This window comes from Chrysemys picta, chromosome 6 (assembly GCF_011386835.1).
Source record: "Chrysemys picta bellii isolate R12L10 chromosome 6, ASM1138683v2, whole genome shotgun sequence".
Classification (NCBI taxonomy): Eukaryota; Metazoa; Chordata; order Testudines; family Emydidae; genus Chrysemys; species Chrysemys picta.
Window position 1 is genome coordinate 100,648,029 of NC_088796.1, and position 24,434 is coordinate 100,672,462.

General features: G+C 39.6%; 1 long non-coding RNA gene across 1 annotated transcript in view; it reads left to right on the forward strand.

The window, feature by feature from the left end:
* Positions 1-3,437: 3,437 nt before the first annotated feature.
* Positions 3,438-24,434, forward strand: part of LOC101946321 (uncharacterized) — a 91,341-nt gene continuing 70,344 nt past the window's right edge. The window contains exon 1 of the long non-coding RNA XR_508807.4: positions 3,438-3,721. This is a non-coding gene — a long non-coding RNA (uncharacterized LOC101946321). The remainder of the gene's footprint in view (positions 3,722-24,434) is intronic.

The window sequence follows — 24,434 nt, forward strand, 5'->3', positions numbered from 1 at the left end:
AATGTTAAAGTTAAGCACATGCTTAAGTGTTTTGCTGGATCAGGGCTTTATAGCATTGCCTTTTGGGAATTTTCTCGGCCGTCATGATATCACCATTGGATTTTCCTATGAATAATGTAGCAGAGTTGTTGAAACATGAAAGCAACAATTTTATTGTTGTAAAAATAACTAAAGGGAGAATTCCTGCAGAAGAATTCTGTGCTAGCTGCAAGAAGAACTGATAGGGTGAAACTCTTCTACAGATAGTTACTCTCTTGCAATAAACACTCAAAAATCTAAAATGTAGAGTTACTGAGGATTTTATCAATGGATTTTTATCCTAAATTTTCAGGCAATTAAATATAAGCTGTGGTGCAATTAAAACAAAAAACCTTTCTCTCCCTGTTTTAACATATCAGCAACAAGAGCAACACATTTAGAATGTAGCTCCCAACAGCAGCCGTAAAACTATCATTTATTTATTAGCAGCAATTATGATACATAAGGCAATTGGAGTCTACTCAATAAATATTGTAAAATATTTGCTTATTAGGTAGATTTGGGGAGACGCAGGTTTTTTTACAGAGTTTTGGAATCAGTTCTTTTCAGGTAACACCAGCCTGACATTTGTTGAAAGAAATTAATACAACAGAGTTGCCAAGCTTCCATTTTTAAACACTATCTGATTGGCACAAGGTTTATTTGGAAGGTTTTTTATAATTTCATGTCAATCAAAAGATCTGGATGGAGGCTATTGACCCAATCTATCCAATTTTTTCTCTTTAATATCACAAAATATCTTTGGCTTTGTTTCTTTCTTGGATTTAGCTGCCAATGCAGTGAGGGTGATTCAACCCCCCATAGTCAACCCTCCACTAAGGATTCCCTACCATAATTCCCCAGACGTTCAGATAAAGGGACTGTTTAGCAGAAGGTCTCTAACTGATCTCACCAATCATTAGGGTGCATAGGGAGCAAGGTGGTTTCTCAGATAGCCATGCCCAGCTAACACGGTGCTTTTTAGATAAAAATTAACAATTTGAATTGCCACTGGAAATACTGAAGATGCCAGTGCAGACTTTGGGAACAGGCACTATGCTCCTTAAGACTGACCCCACTAAGTAAGCATGCAGCCACGTGCTGTTCAAGGTGAACTCTCTAGCCATCTTTCAGAGCAGCCCCATGCGGTGCACATTCTAATAATCAAGATGGTAGGTCACGAAGGCCATGGGCATGGATGGTGATGTCCTCATCTGAAACAGATGTTTACAACCATCTAGCTAAACACAGATGGAAAGCAATGGTTTGGGCCATTGAGGCCCTACTACCTGCAAATCTCTTGAGAAAGGATGTGCAAGTGCTCTGAGTAACTGGGACATCCATTCATACAGAACATTTCATCCAGAAGAAACCAACATCTTTTACAAAGTGTATTTATCTAGTTAGCTATATTTTAGCATGGGGGGGGGGGGGCATTAAACTCTCACCATTAAAACTGCAACCAAAATTTAACAACACACAACACTATGCAACAGTTTAGCTTAGGGAATAAAAAAAAATCAGTTGAATTTTTCATTCAGATGAAACTGTAGGCATAATGCAATTACCCAGAATAGAACTAAGGCAAAGAACCACATGTAGCATTCCTACTCTTGCAAAACTGACACAGTATCTTTAATGACAACAACTGAGCCAGATCTTGGATTTACACCTTGTTTCCAACATATCAAATAACATCCAGAAACAATGGGTACCCAAACATCATTCTGGGGCATTGGTTCAGTACTGACTGAGAAGAAAGCATGCTATTACTAAACCATCAGTACCAGTTACTGCAGCACCCAGGGTTTTGTATAAGATTCTTTCCTTCCACCCTGCTTAACTCTGAGCTATATCTATCTCTCAGTCTCGTGAGAAAGCTGCAATTCTATTCCAGCCACCTCTTATAGTACAGATTGTTTGGAATGGTGGATATAAGCTCTCCATCCATTTGCCACTCCAGAACTTTGGTAAAGTTCTGATACATATCCACACATTGTGACACAGGCCTGTTTCTGTAATGATCCCAAATCAGAATTCTGAACTGAACACCTCAAGCTTTGGAAACATATTGATTTGGGATGCCAGTCTGTTTCCAAATTTTGTGGCTGTACGTTTGATAATATGTTATCCAACCCCTATCCCCTCTTTCCTCTCTCACAAAAAAATTACTAGATCCAGAGTGGTCAACCACAAGCAGATTGTGGAGGGTCCATTTTTCATATATTCCCCACCACTTGTTAAAGTTAAGGCTTTTATTAGCCACAATTGCCTCTGATGAAGGGAAAGGGGAGGGATAAAAGAGACAGCTGGTATAGTATGCAATAGGATAGCTGCGAAAAGATGCATATATCTTTCTGCTTTGTGGCAAACGTGATGCCAAAATTCTTGCTTGAAAAGTGTAGTGAAATATAAGAACAGTGGAATACCAGAGAGGGCAACGTCAGCCAGTGGAGTGCAATACAGTAAGTTGTCATTTGCTTATCCAGTCAAAGTACATGGGAGCTATTGCACTTTGGCAGCGATTTTATTTTTTCCTTCTGGAGTTTCAGACCTGTCTTGTACACTGAGCTAGGTTTGATCTGTTTAAAACTTGTGCTGTATTTAACTTCCTTCAAAAGCACAGACCCTTAAAAAAATAAGACCCACAACACAGTGAAATAATGTTGGGGGTGGGAGAGAGGCAGTAATTTTGCCCGGATAATGTTGTCATACTTTGTAAAGCCTTTAATGCTGGAATTTATTTATTAATGATGCATGGGTTATTACCCACCATCTGTCTTGTGTTAGCAGTGGGCTGTTTCAGATTATGGTAATGTGTTTCTGATTTGAGTTGTGTTGAAAGCCAGAACAAGGCATCTCATGTGCAGTCCTCTTTGAGGCCTGCTGTTTTCAATTCCTCTTCACAGAATGGGCTTTTATTTGATTTGTTATGGGGATTTTTTTCTTCTGTTGCCAAAACAGCTGCAAGCCTGGAAGGGAAGGAGACACAGGGCCACATCAAACTTGTTAGCTCGTAAAAGAAACAGAATGTTCCAGGAACAAAAAGGGGGAGAGAGAAAGAGAGACAGAGAAAGGAGGGAGGGAGTTCTGGAGGCAAGGAGGGACAGAAAGAAAAAGAGGGCAAGTGAAAAGATTAAAAAACTTAAATGGGGTATTTGCTTGGCTTTCATATCAAGGGCACACCAAAAAACGTTTTGCTATTATAAGTGGCATATAACAGATTGTTATGTTTTTTAATTTACTGGCCCACTTAACACAGAAAGAAGCCTCTCTTCTGAAAGGCTTTAACAACCTTTATGCTAGTACAAAGCAGTAAATAAAACATTTCCCCAAAATGAGCTGCCACCGGAAAAGAAAAAAACAAACCCAATTTTCATCATGTTTCTGATGTTGCATGTAGGGCATCATGTATAGCGCAGAGAGAAAGAGAAGAGGAAGGAGGAAACAGGCAGCTCCCCTGCTGCGAATGCTCGTTTTTAGGTCTCAGTCTGTCTCTCTCGCTGTCAGGTTGTTGAACTGTGTTTCCAAGGCTAAGTAAACAAGTGGGGAGACTGATTCCTTTCCATAACGCCTGGATTCTGGGCAGCTTTGCACCCCAGCTGCATCTGTAGTATATTTTTAACCTGAAGGATCTGTTTGGAAAAGCTTATCTATGCTGCAATATTTATGGTCGGCACTACTCCACTTCTTTTGGTAGAAGGTAAGAATGTAAGAAAGAGATAAGAGTCCCATACCCCGATATAGGGAATCTTAAGACTATTTTACGGTACGTACCAAGCCATTTCCAAATTTGTTTTCAGATTATGACCTGAACTTTCCTCACTCTGTATTACACAGAGACAGGTTATTTAATGATTTAGGGATTAGAACATACTTCACTGAAATTTCTATTGATTAGAAATTAAATTGTGAGTTGTATGTTACTCTTTAAAACTCTGTGTAACTCAAGGTGTCATCGCATAGCTAGAGCCTATGTCCTGTGTACCATGGCAGTTAGAAAAAGCTGATGAGCTCTGGTTAACAATCCCTAGATTTGAACTAGAGTGGTAAAGTATTCTCAGCCGAAGATACTTGGCTCTGGAACTCACTTGCCCCACTGGTCTCACAGAGACCAAATTTTCTAAACTTCAGAGGATGTTCAAAAAGTCCATCTGTTTCTTTAAAGGGTGAGGATTAGAATGGTACATTTATTATGGCAGGACTGTTTTTAGTTAGCATTTGCTATGCCTAATAGACAAGAATGGCAGAAGAGGGTCTACAAGAGAAATTTAAATATTTAGAGAGGATCAGCCTTTTGGATGAGCTCTGAAGGATATATTTTATGTGAATTTATTTAGAAGACATTTCTTTTTCTTTTGTCTTTTTTTTGCATTTATTTTGTATTAAAATGCTAGTGTTAATAAGCGAGCTACAAAAATCCACAGCTAACTGTGACAATATACATAAAACACAAAGAAACAAATGAAGTAATCCAAAATCAAAAACAGTACAAAACAATGTAACCTATACTCCAATTTAGCTATCATAGAAACACCTTATCCATGTCTGATCCACAACACATACGTATTCTGATAACATAACTTATTCTTAGAGTTAGAGAACCAGACTCAATTTATCTCTCACAGTCCAAGTAAATATGAAAAAGCTGCCAAAGCTGCCTATATAAATCTCAGTGAGCTCATATGTTCTCTCACATTCTTTCAGTACATATGATAAAAAGTGAGAAAGGCCTTTTCCTACTAACTCATACATAGGCAAAGGGTTAGTTCCTAAACCCTTGCAGAGAAACAAATATATCTGAGTTCTAGTGACAAACTATAATTAATATCTATGAGGAATTAAAGGAGATTAGAGGAAAAATTCCCATACTTCAAATTAAATAGCCATGTTGTCTCAGCATCATTAATCCTAATCTTTCACCTGCTATTAATTTTCTTCTTGATTTCTAAGGCTATTGTTTGTTTGAATAAAGGGTAAAGCAGTTATTTGAAGTTGTTTACATAGTGCAAATGAGTGCACAAACAGGAGAGGAAATTCATGTTAATTAGATACAGGCCTGAATGGGATGACAAACTGATGTTGTCTGTATCAGTGAGTGCACCAGAGCCTGATTCAAGACCACTGAAGTCTATAGGAGACTCTTTTGACTTCAATGGGCTTTGGATCAGGGCTTAGGTATGCACTCGGGGCTTGATTCTGCATCACTGAAGTCCGTGAGAGTTTTGTTCTTCATTTCAATGGGAAAAGGATCAGGGTGTTCATCAGCAAAAAACCTCTCTTGTACTATACTCTTCAATTGAACATTTAAAAATATATGTGTTTTCTGGGTACAATTTTGCTTGCCCTTGTCAAATCTGATAATATAGTCTAAAGATTATTGTCTTTAATTCTGGCTTTGAAATAATGGAATAGAATAAAACATAGAGCTTGAATGAGTTTTTAAAGTGATGTACACGTGATGGCCGCCATTTTAGCCAACACCAGGGGGGCCTCCACAGCTGAGAGTACAAGTCTCTACACTTTGAGCTAAAGATCCAGGCTGTTAAACTGAGAGCTGTACCTGACCCATATTCTCTGTGGATCAAGCACAGAGGCGAACACATAACATACATTGACTAGCAGATTACATGTATGATTTGTGAAGGTCCTCTGCATGGGGATGAACTTTATTCCTAGAGCAGAAAGAATTAGAAGGAAAAATTTCAAAAGATCTGGACAAAATAAGTGGCAAGACAATTATATACTCCAATTAGAACTGGACAACATTTTCAGAATTTTAAAGTGTCAATTAAAATTTCATCAGAATTACAAGTTGGAACAGAAAACAGTGGGAGAATATTTACAATTTCGCCCACCACTACCACCTGGTTTTTCAAGCAGCTCCAATAAAAATGCCTCATTTTGAACAGGCTATAACCTTGCTTTCTTTTTTGGCTCCTGCGATATTTTGCAGGCTCAAGTAACTGAGGGAGTAATTTTGCACCTACAGTTATGTGCAAGGGCATCTGATGTAATTTACATATCTAAGTAATTGATAGCAACCACATAACAGTAATTAAATATTTGAAATGTGCCTGATCATGATTCTGGGAGCACACTCACTACCACAAATTATGGCTGCTATTAAGAATGTTAAGAATCTGACCTTAAACAACTGAAAATTTAGCTGGATGCTAAGTGGGGTTTACAATTAATGAAAGATTTATGCTATTTGTTTTGTTTATTGACTACTATTTATGGAAGAAATTGGAGGCATGTGACTGTTCATGTTGACAATTGCAATAGCATTTCTAAGGATTCTGATTAATAAAAATGAGAGGCTTCTGAGGAAGAGAAAAATGGGGCCACATTCCCTAATCTTCCCAGATTAGAACCACAATTTAAAAAGGTATAAATACCTTGAAATAGACAATGAACCAAATTCTGCTCAACCTTACGTCCTGTGCAATCTCTCTTAAACCAAGCTGAGTAGAAGTAGCAGAATATGGCCTTAAATTGGCAGTACCCTCTTTCTTACCTTAAATCTATGGGTTTATTAATCAGATGCCATAACCAGTTTTCTCTCACTGATAGCATAGTCCTCTGAGTGCCAATATAAGATGGCAAGTATCAGAGGGGTAGCCGTGTTAGTCTGAATCTGTAAAAAGCAACAGAGGGTCCTGTGGCACCTTTGAGGCTAACAGAAGTACTGGGAGCATAAGCTTTCGTGGGTAAGAACCTCACTTCTTCTGATTGCATCTGCAGAAGTGAGGTTCTTACCCACGAAAGCTTATGCTCCCAGTACTTCTGTTAGTCTCAAAGGTGCCACAGGACCCTCTGTTGCTTTTTACAATATAAGATGGGCTTCTCACCACGCCTTATTATTCCATAAAGGAAACCATCTCTCTCTCTTGAGCTAATGTTGTCTTCTAAAGGCTGTGGTCAATCTGAACATTTTGATCTGTAGTTAGAGACCAGGAAAAGGATGATAAATACAAGCAAATATATACATTTTCTTTTTTTTAAAGTTTTCATAGAGAGAGGAAAGACAAGATCTGCCTCAATGTGCTGGTATCCACACTTTCATTTGCAGGAAATGTGCATTTAAAGTATCCTAGAAACCAGTTACATGATAAGTGAATGACTATGCCAATAAGCTAATTAAAACTCTTTAATTAAACAAAACTATGTATTTGAACTTCTTCCAAAGCCTGGCCCGTGAAGCTAAACCAGAGGAGATAATTATATACGGTACACAGGCACTACAGCATATTTTGACAGATTGCAAAGCAGGACTCATTAAAATACCAACCTCACGCTCAAGCCAGAAATGGCATAAAGTCTACAGATAACAGTACCTGTAACTGAGCATTTTTCTCTTGGTTCATGTGAAGCTTTGTTTGAGTTGTTGTCTTCCTTTCACACTGTATAATATGAGTCAGTGAGCTGTATAATTCTTCATGTCATGGAGGCGTCTCATGTGGGTACATAGTTTACGGTGTCATGTGGACTGTATAAAAGCCTACTAAACTGGCAAATCCTCCCCCCAACATGTGTGAACACAGTTATTCTACAAGAACCACATGGTGAACATGTTAATCTTTTCTTCCTATTCCCAAGTTCCATGCTATGAAACCTCAAGCTAGTGCTTCTGAAATCCGGGTGGTAAGGTTGTACTTTCAAACACAGACAGAGGCCCTTTAATAGTGTCTGATGAACACACAATAATATAGGGCACTCAGGAAACCACAGTGGGCCAAATTCTGCCCTAAAGGTGCGCACGCGCACACACACACGCACCTCTCGTTGACATCAAAATGTTTTCTGGCTCTGTATGACTAATGGCAGAATGTGCGCCATTGCATCAGCTGAGTTGTTCTGGAATTTGGAGTCAACGGGACCGCAGGGACAAAGAGGAGAAAGACTAAAAATGTGAAGGATCACTTAAGTTTTTATTTCACATCTGCAGCCTTTCAAACAGGGCAAAGGTGCTTGCTTATGTTTGGCTTATGCATAAGGTAGCCAGATGTCCTTGTTTGTCAGGGCAGTCTGAGTTTTAAGAGAATATTCTACCCACTGTTCCTTTTAGGAGTTCTAATTTACCCCCTCCCTCCTCATGGCTGAATGAAGAGAAGAAAAAGTCGGATTCATTTTCTTCAGAAGATACCATCTCCAGAATGGCAACAATAATAAAATAATAATGAAATAGTTTAACTTCTATAGAAGCTTTATACAAGGAACACAAAGCGCTTTGCAAATGCAAACCAGAAAGCCCCGCTCCTGCCTCCACAGCAGTCCCAGGTCATGGGGCATTCCAGGGGTATACTGAGAGTGGGTTGGAAGAGGAAGTGGCCAGACAGTGCTGGGAACTGGATGTTTTTAAAGCCAACCATACCCTGGGGATTCTGTATATCTGCAATGGCCCCTACCGATGCAAGTTAGAGCAGCCCTCAGGGGTTTGGTTTGGATTTAGGTGACTTGTTTAATTGACATTAAAAGATTACACCACATTGTACCCCTCACATGCACACCTGTTTCTATATTAATAAACAATGACAAAGAGCTTGGCTACTTAGAAAATGCAAACTTAACTTGAAAACTCTATAGTGTGTAACTGAATTTTAAAATTTCATATAATTATTGTAAACACACGTCATTAGGACCCATAAAGCTTAATTTTACAAAGAAAATGGGAGCAAAATTTCATTGCCCCATTGCTGGTCTCAGCAAGGTGGAGCGCTTCAGCTTAGACCCAACGTATTGCAACCTTCAGGGGCAATGGGAAAACATCTCTCACCCTCCTCCTCCCCCCGCCCCAGGGAAAGGAGAAGAGATTCCTGATGACCCAAGTCTTAGTGGCAATAAGCAGAACATCCACACCAAGTAAGTGGCAGAAACAACACACGGAGCTTGTCTCATTATGATGTTGTTCCTAAGGGATGGACCTTAGCTCAGAAAGTTGCTCTGGTAGAGCTAGATAACTCTTTGTTTTAAAGGGATGATATTCCTTAAAGGACATGCTTCATCCAGAGAACACTTAATTTATTGGTGGAAGGAGAACTATAGAGGCACCTACACTGCAATTAAAAATTGGTGACTAGCCCATGCCAGCTGACTTGGGCTTGGGCTGAGGGGCTGTTTAATTGCCATGTAGACATTTGGGCTCAGGCTATAGCCTGAGCTCTGGGACCATCCCACCTCTCAGGGTCCTAGAGCCCAGCCTCCACCCTGAGTCCAAATGTCTCCACTGAAATTAAACAGCCTGTTAGCCTGAGCCCCACGAGCCCAAGTAAACTGGCATGGGTCAGCTGCTGGTGTTCATTTGCAGTGTAGATATACCCCAATACGCATTGTCAGGACCTTGGTCAGCTCTCTGAAACAGTTATCCCAAAAGAGAGTCACTAGTCTGATGTGAAAAGAGACTCAGCACCTTAAGACACCTACAACAGAGGTCCAGACAACTGGAGTATCCTAGGTACTATAATACATGTATTGGAAGTCAGCAAAAGGAGATACCAGTTATTTGTCTCAGACATCACTTTTCTTCCCAAGGCCTTTTATCAGGGCCAAATTGCTAATTACTTGGCTAGCCTATGAGTCAATGGTGATTTAGCAGGTTGAGGCGAAACTAGTTGGAAAGCTCTGACTGCTAGAACAGCCATTCAGTCCAGTTTCTGTAATCCAGCTGGCTCTGGCCCTGATGCCCAGGCCTATCCTGCAGCCTCATCTGCCTCTGGCAGGCACCAAAATGATAAAGGTGTAAAGCTCCAAGTCTAAAAGGAATAGACACTAGCCTAGAGAATGATGGCTTCAGCTTAAAGAACCCATGAGTTTGTATATTGACCTAGCAGCTCTGGCTTTTAGCCCACAAAGGTTGAACAAACTAGACATTAGCCAAGGAGTGGGGGATTTGACCAGGAGTCAGAAGTCACAAGCATCTGAATGTACTTAATTCCTAAGGGATCATCCTAAAACTGTACAATGATACTGTTTCCATTCTGTTTCAGTCATGTAATAGGTGTATTTTTCATTATTTTCATTTTACGAAAGAAGAAAAAGAAGATTTTGACTCAGCATAGAGAACTGATTTCTTTTTAACTTAGGCCAGGGTGAGAGAATCCAGCAGCAGGGGAGTCACCAGTATGCATTTAGAACTTGATTTGCAAGTGACTTCAGGGGGTAGCGTGCTGCACCCTCAAGGTGCCCTACAGACATTAACAGGATCCCATGTGCATCCAGGGCGCCCTCATGCTCACAAAGTAGGAGGATCAAGGGTGTCTTAAATTATAAGCAAGAAAATCTAGTTGGTGATTTACTTGTGACTGTCTCAAGTGGAAAGAGTTTAAAGGATTTGAAGTGTTTAACAGTTTTAAACTCTAGAGAATATTTCCATGGGCATGAACAGGTTAATATAGTCATCCCCCTCTCTGACACTAGTCCAAAGATAACTTTTTATAGAAGAATTGAGCATGTGTAGCGACAATACAAGCTTCCTTCATTGCTTCACTATTGTGCATCCGTGCATTTAAATCTATGGGCAGCTATATCATGCAATCGATGGCTTGGCCAAAATCCTCATTGGATATTTATAAGAAAATTGAATATATGAATGCCTTCCGGAGACACCACCTCTTGGAATGAGGGGACAGTTCTGCCTCCATGTCCGTTAAGCTCATGGTGTCTTGGCTGAGTCTCTCCGAAAGGGTGCAAGCTAGTGATATTTGCAGAGGAGCTTTTTGTGATGCATTCAGCTGTTCAGTAGGAAATGGACTGAGACCATCAAACTCACTTCATATAAAACAAACAGCCATAGGTTAGTTTCTGTTTACCAAGGTCCTACGTTGGATTTCAGTCGGCAACCAAGAAGTGTTCTCTGTGCCAGCCAAAAGTAGATTCCAAATGGGAATTTACTACTTTTCTGTGTGGGTGATCTTGTGTTGTGTACCTAGCACATAAGGAAAGAAGAAAAATGGAATTAGCCCATTTAACTGGTCAGCTTTGGAGGCAAGTCATGCCTCATCTTTCGAACAGGAGGCAAAGAATAAGTAGTCTTTAAAAAAAAAGGCAGGAGGACTGCAAATAGAGCAGCAAGGTCATTTGCACAGATTCTGCATCCCCATGTAAGGTAATTTGATTGCTTTATTTGCCTCAGAGACCGCTCTTCTTGACATGGATTTGATCATCTGTTTTAAAAAGGAAACCTACCAATCATTCTCTTTTGCTTTGATGCATTGGTTTCCCAAATATTTCTTTTAAATTGAGTGACTATTAAACTTAAAGCACACATTTCCATAACAACATTCCTTGTAATGAAACCCATCTTTTCATGGAAAAAGTACTGTCCTACTAAATTAAAAGTATGGAAAAATAAAAACCACATATAAAAGTGCACAAAACAATCAAAATACTCATCTGCATTTCACTAAACAATGTGATGAAGTATACTAAGAAACACAAAGTTGCACTAATTAAAAAAGGTCACTGTGGAAAAAGAAATGCCACTGACAAATCTGCTTCCAGTTAAGCAAGCAAACAAAAAGTTAAAACAAGGAATAATATATATATCACGTCAATCTGATATTCTAACCACATATATATTTTAAATTCTAATTTCATCTAAATTCATTTAAAAATATTTATATGTTTTTATATTCCTGTAAATAATTCCAGGATTCATTCTAAGCAATTGCAAAATTAATATCAGAATAATCCTTAGCAATTTTGGTAAGAATTTTTTAAAATCAGTAAATCACTTAAGGTTTTATGAGGTTAATAATAGGAATAACAGAATTCTAATTATTCAAGATCTTCTCCATAGCTTGTAGTTCAGCTCCAGCAGAATGGAAAAAAAACCCACAAAATATTCCCACCAGCAGACTTGGAAACATGACAGACATTATAAATGTTTTTTTAAGCTTTACAGATATTCCCAGGGCTTGGGACATTTTACAAACGTTATGATCAGAAAGTACCGATGACCCCAGAGATGTGTGGTCACCTTCTTTTTGGCACCCTCTGCATGGAGTTAGGCTCTGGAATTGCAAGGGACCAGAACTATGTCAACTTCTCCATTAAACCTGAGATCTATTCATGTATGTGTGTTTTGGGGGGGAGGGTTGCAGCTATATTCTACCTTGGTTCTTTCATCAAAATGTAATAGCTCCATACATTATTAGACCGATTTAAAAAAAGTATATCTAAAATATAGGACTATAACAGAGTTGAAAAGAGAACCGGATAAATTCACGGCGGTTAAGTCCATTAATGGCTATTAGCCAGGACGGGTAAGGAATGGTGTCCCTAGCCTCTGTCTGTCAGAGGGTGGAGATGGATGGCAGGTGAGAGAACACTTGATCATTGCCTGTCAGGTTCACTCCCTCTGGGGCACCTGGCATTGGCCACTGTCGGTAGACAGGATACTGGGCTAGATGGACCTTTGGTCTGACCCGGTACAGCCTTTCTTATGTTCTTATGTAAATGTCCACAACTATGATACTACATGTAGTTATAAGAAGACACTTATGGGCCTTCATTATATCTTCCAAGGAAATGGTAGATAGGTATACGGTGCATGTCAGAATTAACTTCCCTTCAGGTATCTTTCAAAACACTATCTAGAAAACCACTAAATCTAAATAAATTTCAATTAAAAAGGAGATAAGACATTGGTTACGCAAGTCCAAGAAGAGACATGTTTCACCAGTGTCAAAGATTGTTTTGTTTAATAACAGGGAAGGCTGCAAACTTATACTTTATGCTTCTTTTCTTGCTCTTACACAGACTCCTTTAAAATCAAGGAGCAGCCCACCCAAAGCAGAACATGCAGTCATAGGGTCTCATGCAAGGAACATACTGAAAAGAAAGACTGTCTTATGTTAAATACAAACAATCTGAACTGGGTCCTAATGATAAAGTCCTACTGTCATGGAGAGGAGGTGAACACAGAACCCAACATTAAGTCACCTTGACTATTTGAGGATGAGTCACCTCTTCCCATGCATTTGTCATTCCCTCAGATCCTCCATCCTGACAAAATGGAATGATTTTGCACTAGGAGTATGCAAATCAGAACTTTATTTCAGCCAGTGTGTACTGGTACAGATTTATAATATTGATACAGCATTCTTTTCAGGGTTCCTGACAGACTCAAACCAAATCTGACCCCTTTCTTTGGATTTGTAGGCACATCTCAAATGCACTGAAAGATGTGACATCCTAATCTAGTCAAGATGACCCAACTGGGGCAGCCAGTTGAAGTATCACTTCTACAGATCTAAAGGGGGGGTGGGAGTTAGAGGTTGAAATGTTAGGAACATTGGTGTTGATCTGGTAATGGAGAGGAGTGAAGATGCCTGTTTGTTCCAGATTTCAGAAAAACAATGTATTTTTTTTTTCAAATTCATCATCCTAATGTAATATGCACTTACAGTGTTTAGTGGCTTTCATTCAAGAATTTTAATGGATTTGCTAACATTGGATTCTTAAGTCAAATTCCCTGAATAATCAGGAAGGTATTCCTCTTATTTTATTGATGCGGAAACTGAGGAAGAGAAAATGAGGGCCTAATTCTTTCCTATTAAAGACAAGGGACATTCTGCCACTGGTTTAAATGACAACAGGATCTGTCTCTACTTGCCTTGAAAAGTCACACAGTCACTCACTGTCAGAGAGAAGAATAGAGCCAAGTGGCCCTGGAATAACCACTAGATGGTATAACCTTTTATACAAATTACTTGAGAGTTAACAGAGTTGTTTGTTTATTTGTTTTTTCCTGAGATGAGTGTGTGGATTAGTGGGCTACATAACAAAAAACAGCCTTTGAAAAAACCTTGGAGCTAGATGATTTCAAAGGAAAGATGAGTACTGGCACTTCTTTGGCTAAAATATTTAGACTTGGCACAAATCAGCCACTATGAAAAACACTAGCATTTTTTTTATAGCAGCAAGTTGGATATACTTTTGGAAATACCACTTGAATATTATGAAGCATTTATACTGTTTTAGAGCTTTGGTTTGGACTGCAAACATTCAAACAAGCTGGTTTGAATTTAAGTTCTTCTCTGGATTCTGGTTTCACACACATTTCTAAAAGTTGTAAAGATAAAGGAATTTGACTAAAAAAAAAAATCTTTTTTTTGGTAACATGTTTTCCAGAAAAATGAAATCATATCTCCTTTCTTCCAGGAACATACATACACCTCTATCCCGATATAACGCTGTCCTTGGGAGCCAAAAATTCTTACCGCATTATAGATGAAAGCACGTTATATCGAACCTGCCTTGATCCACCGGAATGCGCAGCCCCACCCATCCAGAGCGCTGCTTTACCGCGTTATATCCGAATTCGTGTTATATCGGGTCGCGTTATATCTGGGTAGAGGTATATTTTTATTACTGCATTTTTAAATGCACAAAAGTCAACATGTTTGCAACGCAAGAGTATGACCATGCTATCAATAAATATGGCCCCAAACCAACCCTGGATCGCATGTGAGCAGATACTGTGACCACATGCAGTCCTATTGCCATTGGTTAGACTGTGTGTGATTGTAGCAATTCACCACCATATTATCAGTTGCAGGATCAGAGTCCTAGGGTCTGACCCAAAGCACACTGAAATAATGGGTATCTTTCCATGGACTTGATTTTTGGATGAGGCCCTGAGTGGGTAATCTCACCATATAACTGAAAAAAGTAGCTCTAGCATTCAGTACATTAAAAGAACCGAATCCTTTGAAAAGAAAAGATTTTGAAGACAGGATGTGTTAGCAATTGGTTAACATTTGCCCTGCTCTGGTCTTTTGTATTTGATGTCACCTAAAATATCAAAAGCTAGTGTTAAACTGAATTCCTCAATATAATCCAAACAACCCAAACTCAAATTGACCATTCTAGGAAGTCAGATATAGACATGGCTAGCTGTATTTTTAGAATTTCTTAGTGAGACTTCATCTCTGTAACAATATTTGGCCAGTTACTGTTAATTCATCATATCAGTTATTTGAGTTACATTGTGGCGACATTTGTGGCATCACATCATAAAAAGATATGTTAGTAACTATAGCTGACACTACTGTTAATCCCCAATAATCATCATCAATTAATTTTGTTTTGCTTTTATTTTTTGTGAATTTAGTGCTCATGAAGGATGGTGACTCTGGAGACTAGTGAATCTGGCTCTGAAGTCATAGCTCTGTCCCCAGGACTGGCAAAGGCAATGCAACCATCCTACCACCATCCCTTCTCAATTCTGACTCCCTCTAGTGTTATTCAGTTTTCAGATCCATTTAGGCCTTGGCCTCTCTTCCGAATCTGTCAGCAAAAGTGGCAAACATGCTATGGACATTTGTCCCCTAGAGACCAAATTGAGCCCTCTAACTCATTTCACATCTGCTACTCAATCAGGGCCGCCCGGAGGGGGAGAGGAGGACGGGCAAGTGGGGCAATTTGCCCCAGGTCCCAGGCCACACAGGGGCCCCCACGAGAATATAGTATTCTATAGTATTACAACTTTTTTTTATGGAAGGGGCCCCCAAAATTGCTTTGCCCCAGGCCCCCTGAATCCTCTGGGCGGCCTTGTACTCAAAAGCCATCAGATAGAAATTATTTTTGTTCATTATCAACCTGGTGATCTATGAGTGAAAGTCTCTATAGTCAATTGAAAATTGAGCCATTTAGTTATCTTGGTGGTATTTTTCTCTGAACCGAGTATTGTTCAGTAGGTATTACTATCTTGGAAATAGGAGGCAATGAAGAAATAAATGAAAATATTTAAAAGTGAACTTTGTCAGACTTTCCAAGATGTGTACACCTGGAAATTGTATGCATGTTAATGATTTATGATACAACTCCGACTCATCTCTCCCTCACAATATGTTACACACATTTTTGTTACTCCTTCTGTTCCACATTTGGGTCATAAAAATGTAAGAGTTATGATAGTGGGAACTTGAAAGCCAAATATTTCTTTCTGTCTCAGGGGGAACGTCCCTTCTAGGGCACTCCAGGACAATGAAATCCAGATCCTAACAAGCCCTAGTGAAAAGCAGCCTGACCCAAAAACAGTATCTTGAATAAGGCATGTTTGGAAGCATTTGGTATCCAGTTTATTATAATTCTCACCAGTGCTTCCCTATCATAATGAGGAATGGCAAAGCTTGTGCAATAAAAACTATATATATTTTAGATCCCATATCACTAATGATAGGAGCAGATTTTATAATGAAAATAAGTACATTTGAAAAAATAATATTCAAAAATATGTTCATTGTAACGCACCACCTGAAATTAGATCAAAATCCCATGCTGCCCTTGCAACAAGTGATGGTACTGCAAAAACCCAAACCAGACCACTGTTGGGGTTTGTGATTCATAAGCTGTTGCAGGAAAAACAAAGAATCCTCAATTCGGTTATATGGGTAAGAGAGAGTAAGCGATTTTTGCAATAGTTTGGATAAATACAATACATTTGTAATGTTAAGCCTGCACATTAATTCATGTACGGAGAAGTCCCAAATGGTCTAACCTGACACTGGGCAAATATGTGAAGGGAGCTGGGGATGGGGACGGGGTGAAGCTGGGGGGAAATCTCTATCTGTAGGCTGTGGAGCAGAAATGGGGTAGACGCTACAGAACTTACACTCTGCAGGAATAAGGATGAAAACAGGTGGATCTGCACAGCAATGGATCCTCTGGCCTAATCCACACACCTCCCCCCACCCTTACCTCACCCCAGCATGCTGCTGTGAAGGGAGCACACACAGAGTGAGACCCCATTTGGGAAGGACATTCACACCACCTGCAGTAACCCCTTTCTTAATGGAACTACATTATTCTGCTGCCAGTGGTCCCTCTGCAACAACAGAGGCAGGAGCAGGATTGCCCTAAAAGGACAAATCCCTCCTCAGCACACAGTCGGAGAAATTGGGATTTCTACTGAGAATCCCACAGCATCCTCCCATCCCAGGCTGCAGAGCAGGAATTGGTCTATTCCATTGCTGACATCATAGCCTCACTGCTGCAGCCTTGAGCATTCAGACACTACTGTGGCGAGGACCATATCAGTATCTAGATAGATACATAACATATAGTAGCGCAGTAACAAATCTGATGTCCGTTTCCACTTCCACCTCATCACAATGGGGATGGGTCTTTCCCATTGGTCACAGTAAGAGGGAGGAGGCATATAAACCCACATCGTCCCATGTGTATGTATTTTTTGTACTATTCAGACTGAGTTCCCTGGAACAAACGCCTATATGAACATGCCCACATATGGGGCGATTCCCCCTGAGAGTTCAAAGTTCAGAAAACAACCCCTCTCTCCCCACAAAAAAAAATATGAGTTAGAAAATTATGAAATACCGTGATTTTCAAGCCAGTCAAGATTTTTTGGGGAAGAAGGGGCGGTCATCATTTTAGAACTCATATGGTTGATAACACCCCCAGTAGTGCTCTAAACCCCTCACTCATTCTCTCGTTCTTCCAGGTATCTAGTTTCACACCATCTCTTACTGAACATCAACCCCCTTCCACAACGATCTCTCTTCCCTCCCGCCCAACACCCTTGTTCTGATTTCCTCCGAGCACTACATCGAAAAAGCTGTGGCTCCAGACAGCTACCTCTTGCCAGCCTAGCAGGGAGACAGAGTGGCCTTTAGTGATCAGCTCAACAACTAATGGGCACAGGGGAGGATCGAGAGTATCATCATCCTCGGATTCCCCTGTGATACCCACTCTGCTGCCTTCCTTCCTTCTGTACAAATGGGGCTGACATTTATTGGGAAGAGAAACAGTGTTGTTCCCACCCACCCCACATGCTGAAAACTGGAAGAGATGCCACCCCCCATCTATTAATTACACCCATGTTTGCATAAGTACGGGGTGGAAAAACAAAAAAGACAGAAATTGCCTCTTAGTGATTTAAGATATGAAACAGTGTTTAAAATATTTTTTTAAAAATCCTGCTCTCCATTTTAGTCTTGACTGTGGTATTCATGCCCCTCTGCAGTTAGTCAATAAAATCAATCTTAAAATGTGTTCTTTTTTCTTTTGCAGGAGAAGGTAAGATCATTCTAGAGGAGTTCCATGATTATCAAATAAAATATTACACCTAGTTGTAGGCTTCTTTCTTGCTTCTCATGGGACCAACTTTTGTTCTCTCTGCTAAGGCTAAGATCAGCTGTAAATTTCTTTCATATGTCTTTTTTATTTTTATTACAACAAGTACATCATCTCCCACAGAGCTGTATTGCTTTAAGAAACTGTCCTTGTAAATCTATGGCAGCCTCCCTCTTGCCTGTGTGTGGTTCCTATAGCTGGCACTGCTTTCTCATTAGCACTTTCACACTTGATTAATTAAAATAAGGCAGAAGTCATGCTCTTTCACTGCTATCGATCTCTTTGCAAGGCATTTTACTATGCTCATAGATATTTAGTGAAGGGAAAAGGAATGTGACTCGCTCTCCTCTCCCCTTCCTTCCCCTTTCCATCTTTCAAACATCTGGACATTATTGATTTTAAAGTGTTCTGCAGTTGCTGCTTCTACTACTATTCCAGTGAGTCCTCTCAATCTGCTTCTGCTGCCCTTATTTTGAGACTTCATAGTCATTGACAGGCAGCCCTGCCTCAGCAAGGATTAAGCAGAGCAGAGAATTAGTGGACTAGTGGCACAAGCAGCAATCACTGTTAAAAAATAGTTTGAATAACTGAAAACTTGGAAAGATAAAGAAAGGGGACCAAAAGCTGGGGAGGAAGCTAAAGTGAAGTGACCTTAGTAGGTGCAACCCAGAATGAGAAGGGGAAAATAGGAATTAAAGAGGTGAAAAGGAGAAGAGAAATGTGGGTACTGCTACTACCTGTGGGAAATAATTGCATTTCACAAATAGCCCTGACTCAGGACCTGATCAGAACCTCATTGACGTCAGTGGAAATGGATCAGGCCTTAGCACTAGTTAACAGAACTTCGTATTTATTGTGCTACCTCTAACGTACTGACCCGTCAACCCAATCCTAACCTCAGTTACTGTAAGTATACTCTGTCAGGGGCTATCAACAAGTAGGGAGTGCTCAGTTCCACACTTTATTTCCTATCTGTGTAAGGTTTTGTAGTGCCCTCCATCACTATATTATCTGAGCACCTTCCAGGTAAAAGAGACTGGCAATTGGAACAGGTCAGAAAAAAATCCAACAAAACATTTTTTGGCAGAATTTGCTGATTCAGCAAAATCAAACCATTTGATGGAGTCAGTTCGATGAAGGATGAATTTCCTGCCAGCTTGTCCACCGGATTCTCGGCATCCTGGTTCCTGGCCGCCCACCAGGCAGACTACCCGGGAGCTGGAGCTCCATTCCCTTTTGTGAAAAATTTGGAGGTTTTGTTCCAAATTTCAAAATACAAAATTTTTCCATGAAATGGCATTACCTTTCTCCACCCAGTTCTACTGACAGTAGTGCAGTCCTTAGTAGATTTCATAGAGTCTGGTTGTCCTCCCTTTCTGATGCTGATTTCTATGCTAGAGAGTCTCACTACTGTCATTTCCTCATCATCTTATTCTATATTTGTGTTTACATATATTTGTTGATATCATGTAACTGAACACTTTCATATGTATTGTAATATTTAAGTACTAGAATAATGTAAGTTAAAAACAAATCAGAGCTTTGTCGTTTAGCCCCTTTCTGTTTTGTAGGATTCTCTTTCCTTGAATATTTAACTTGTCATTTCACATCTGGTTGACAGGAGACTGAGACTTATGATTTTACCCCTGGTATTTGTTAATGAACCTTTAAATTGGCTTTTAGTAATACAGCCTATTTATGTATGCTGTGATTCTTCATCTCTTTTATTTGTAATAGACAACACAATTAATTTTCTTCAGTTATCTAACATATTTGAGTTACATCCAGTCAAAATGGCCACCAGAAACAACTCCAGGCCCTGAGCTGGCAACAGGGTTGGTTTTGCTTGTAATCTTCTGCATCTAGGAGCATTACTGATTTTTTTAAGAACATAAATAATGGATATATCACTTAGCATTAAAATCTTAGGACTGGTTCTATATGAAAAAATCAGAAGCTCTTCAAATAATTAACAAACATTATTATTTATCTGTTGTGTCAGTCTTTTGCATGATAAGCAGTTGATGGTGATTATGTGGAAAGTATTTCTCTATATTTCTGCCAAAGCAAGTTATCAGGATAATAAAGAATCATGTGATAACTTTTTATAAGGATCTTCCTACTCCCCCCCTCTTCTTTCCTTATTAGAAAACTAAATGGTACTACAGATTTCTGTGTTCTGTGAAAGATTATTCAGCTGGCCTCTAGGGCATAAATAAAGGTTATATGTCTTTGGTTGCTTTCAAAATATTTGTCTAGTGTAGAAAGCCATGATTCTAAATAAAGATCTGACCCATTAATATATGCACCCTGTCCACTAATTAGTATAAAAACCAGAGCTGTTTATAAATTACCGATACACTGGACCAAGATCATCCCATTGAAGGCAATGGAGTAACATCAATTTAGCCATTACAGTAAGGATTTTAACATTTAAAACAAAAAAATACCCAGAATCCAGTATTTGATGTGGTAACTATAAAATCCACAGAGTTGTGGATTTTAAAAAATTGCCACATTTCATTTGACTATATTTGTTATGAACAGTTTTAGTTCTATGATCTAGCTGTATCTGTTTGCACAGTTATAGGAAAGACTATACAGTATGTGTTAATTCCAACACCTACAGGAGGACTCTCTGAGATAAGCAATTACTTGCTCCATGTTGAGGAGCAATGTAGAAAGTATGTAAACTAATTCCTTATTACTTCTACAAGGACGCAGAACCTGGTTTAGAACACAGCAACAATTTCTCCTAAATCTCATCCCAACTCATACCTTCCTAAATCTTGTACTATCAACTGTACTGGTGAAGTTTAATTTGTCATGATTTTCTATGTTAAATGCTTCTTACCTACAAAACGCTGTGTGTGTTTGCTCACAGCCTAGCAAGTGTATGATAGAGAACTGTTTCTTTATATTTAGAACTGTGACAATAACCAAAAAATAAAAGAAAAAAATGTTTTGGGTCAACTCAAAACAAAAATGTTTGAATTTTTCAGCAAACAAAAACATTTTTTTAAATTGTTTTGGGTCAAATAAAACCTTTTGTTCAACCTGGAACAAAACAATTCATTTTGAGCTTTTTACCTTTAATAAATAATAAAATTGAAGTAAAATTTGAAATGAAAAAAATTAAAATGTTTTGTTCTGAAGATTCTGAAACAAAGCTTTCACTTTGGGGATTTTTTTTAACAAACAATTTAGCAAATTTGACATGAATTTGTGAAATGTTTCAGTGAACTAGAATTTTCCTTTGGGGGGGGGGGGGGAAATCATCCAAAACATTTCTCCCAGCTCTATTTATGATGTATACTTTGCCAGAACATGAACATTTCTTGGTCGTAAGGGCAGCCCTATGATTCAGGTGTTGCTGAGCTACCAGAGTGGAAGTTTGAAGTCAGGGAACAAGTTGTCTCCCTCTTTGGTCTTTCTGTTATGGGAATCTAAAATTAATTAATTAGTGTTAGCACAGTGTGCCTCACCAATTCATTCTTATTTCTCATGTGTTCCTAAGGGTAGGTCTACACTGCAATGAAAAAAAACATGCAGCTGGCCTGTGCCACTTGAATCGGGCTTGCAGGTCTTGGGCTAAAGGTCTGTATAACTGCAGTGTAGACATTCGGGTTTGGGCTGGAACATGGGCTCTAGGTCCCTGCAAAGTGGGAGGGATCCAGACCTTGGGCTCCAGCCCAAGCCCAAATGTCTACATTGCAATTAAACAGCCCTTTAGCCCAGGCCTATGAGCCTAATTCAACTGGCATAGGCCAGTTGTGGCTGTCTAATTGCAGCATAGACATACCCTTAGACAGTTGGTTTGGCCTCAAGCCTTAGTGAGAAGCTGCTTAGCATTGGGGGATGAATTCCCTCCTCCTCCAATTCTCTCCTTAAAAGGGAAAACCAGGCCAGTTTGTGAGTTGCTGATTTAGCGCAGCAGGATTGCAGGGCCCCCTAGTGGGGTTGCATTGATTGTACTTAAGGCCAGTCCTGGGTCACACAAGTAGCCTTCTGTATGATCCTTTAATAGAGCACACACAAAAATCTTTCCCTAAAAAGTGCTTTAATTCTGTAAAAACCTATAAAAATTACATAATTATGTGCAGAAGGAATAATCTATATATGGTTAACCAAGGTCAGACTATGATGATATGGTTTTCATGGCACTGAATAGTTTACCATGCTGAGACCACAAAATATTGGATTGTTCATCGTAGACGGTTAGCTGCAAGGATGCTGCTAATCATAGACAGACAATGATTGTATCAAACTTCAATTATGTTTGAAATCAGACATTAATGGGTCTGCCAGAGTAGGTGCAATTTAAGGACAGACAATGGCCTATTCAGAAATAAATCATAGTGTAGATGAAAAAGCTTGAAAATACTTGTTGGCCTGTTTTTTAAAGCTTCACTAGAGCTGTGTGAAATCTGCTGCTTGCAGTGCACTCTGAATATTTCATTGTTTTTCTCTTATATTAGCAACTCTCTAATATATAACATCATCTAAAAATAAACACAGTGGAAGACAGAGGACATTTTTGTACACAAAAGTTACAAAAACAGGCTTTTTCTTGTTAATTTCATGGGATAGTCATCAAATATACTCAACACAGAAAAGCTGATTACAGCTGCACACATGGGTCCAGACTTACACTCCTGAAACCCTTTTGAAGTCAATTGGGCTGCACAGATTAAACGGAAGGCAGAATTTGGACTGAATGTAGGATGGGCTCTAGTGAGCCAAATTCTCTCCTGTATAGAATTCAGAGCTGCTCAAATGTTTGTGATTATGCTGCCCTCTCTTGGTTGACCCATTCAGGGTTTCTCTTCTTTAGCTCTAGCAGTAAAGGTATTTTTAGAGCACAAGGTCTAGAATTCTGTTCCTATCATCAACCACGAAGTCCATGGGCCATGGAATCATTACAACACACATTTCAGAGCTTCAGTAACATAGGAATTATGAAAGGAAGTATCAAAGGGTCATGATGACTGACTGCACAGTGTCCAGCTTTCCCATGTAGGTCTGTATTTATTTTCAATCAGTTCTAACAACAAGCATTAGATCCATAATTTCCCAAACATTTTTTATGTTTTTAAATATTTAGGACTAGGTTCTTAATCGCCCTAAGCCCAGGGCTGTGTCAAGCATCTTAAAGTGAATGTAAATGTAACTGGGTTTCACTTTAAGACCACTGCCAGACTGAGTTAAAAGGAGTTTAGTGTAAAATGAGTATCTGACCTTTAAAGTTTCACTGACTCTAGGCACCAAACAACTTCTCAAGTCTTATTTTTTTTAACAACCTATGTGTGGCACTCTCTGCTGAAATCCAGCAGTTGAGATCTACAAGGGAGAGTTATTGCTATCAGCAGGGAGGGATAGCTCAGTAGTTTGAGCATTGGCCTGCTAAACCCAACGTTGTGAGTTCAGTCCTTGAGGAAGTCATTTAGGGACCTGGGGCAAAAAACTGTTAGGGGATTGGTCCTGCTTTGAGCAGGGGGGTGGACTAGATGACCTCCTGAGGTTCCTTCCAATTCTATGAAAGTCTGATTTCATTTCTGTAAAAGAGGTGCTTGGATGGGCATAAATATTTTTACTGGAAAAAAAAGTCTGTAGTTCAGAGCTCTTGCTTTATTTTTCCAAACCTTGTTTTAAAATGGAATCAGATACTTCAAACCAGCAGTTGGAATTAACAGGAGTTCCCTCTTTGGGTGTTTGGTGCCCAATTCCTACCTCTATTTCTCTGGTTTCAATGGCTGAATCAATGATGTAAAGATAAAAAAAAACCAAATATTGTCTTTTAGGGAAAAAATCCTTTTGCCTTTACCATTATTTGTATCTAGCTGTATCTCTAATGATAAAAGTGCATAAAATTGAGATGGCTGTAGGATAAATTATTAGAGGGCAAAGTATTGAGAGAGTGATTGGATGAAACAATCTTTCACCCCAAAGACAGACATGGCAGCTACCAGTCTTCTCCATATCCTATAGCAAAGATAATCTCTCTTAGCGGCGGTGACTGAGCCTTTGGAGCAGTGGTGCACAAACTTTTCCAGTCATGCCCTCCCATGGAATCTGACCGTGCCCCCCTGCCCCACATTACTGCACAGCCAAGGTCTCCTCAGCAGCAGAACTTGGGCTGAAGGTGGAGCTGGGAGAGGATCTAGGGTTAGAGGTGGAGCTGGGCTGGGGGCAGAGAGGGAATGAGGGCAGAGCTGGCGGTGGTGAAGTTGGGTGAAGCAGGGTGTGGAGGGGAGCTGGAGCTGTGGTGAAGTTGGGTGGAGGGTGGAATGGGACTGGGGGCAGATCTGGCCTGG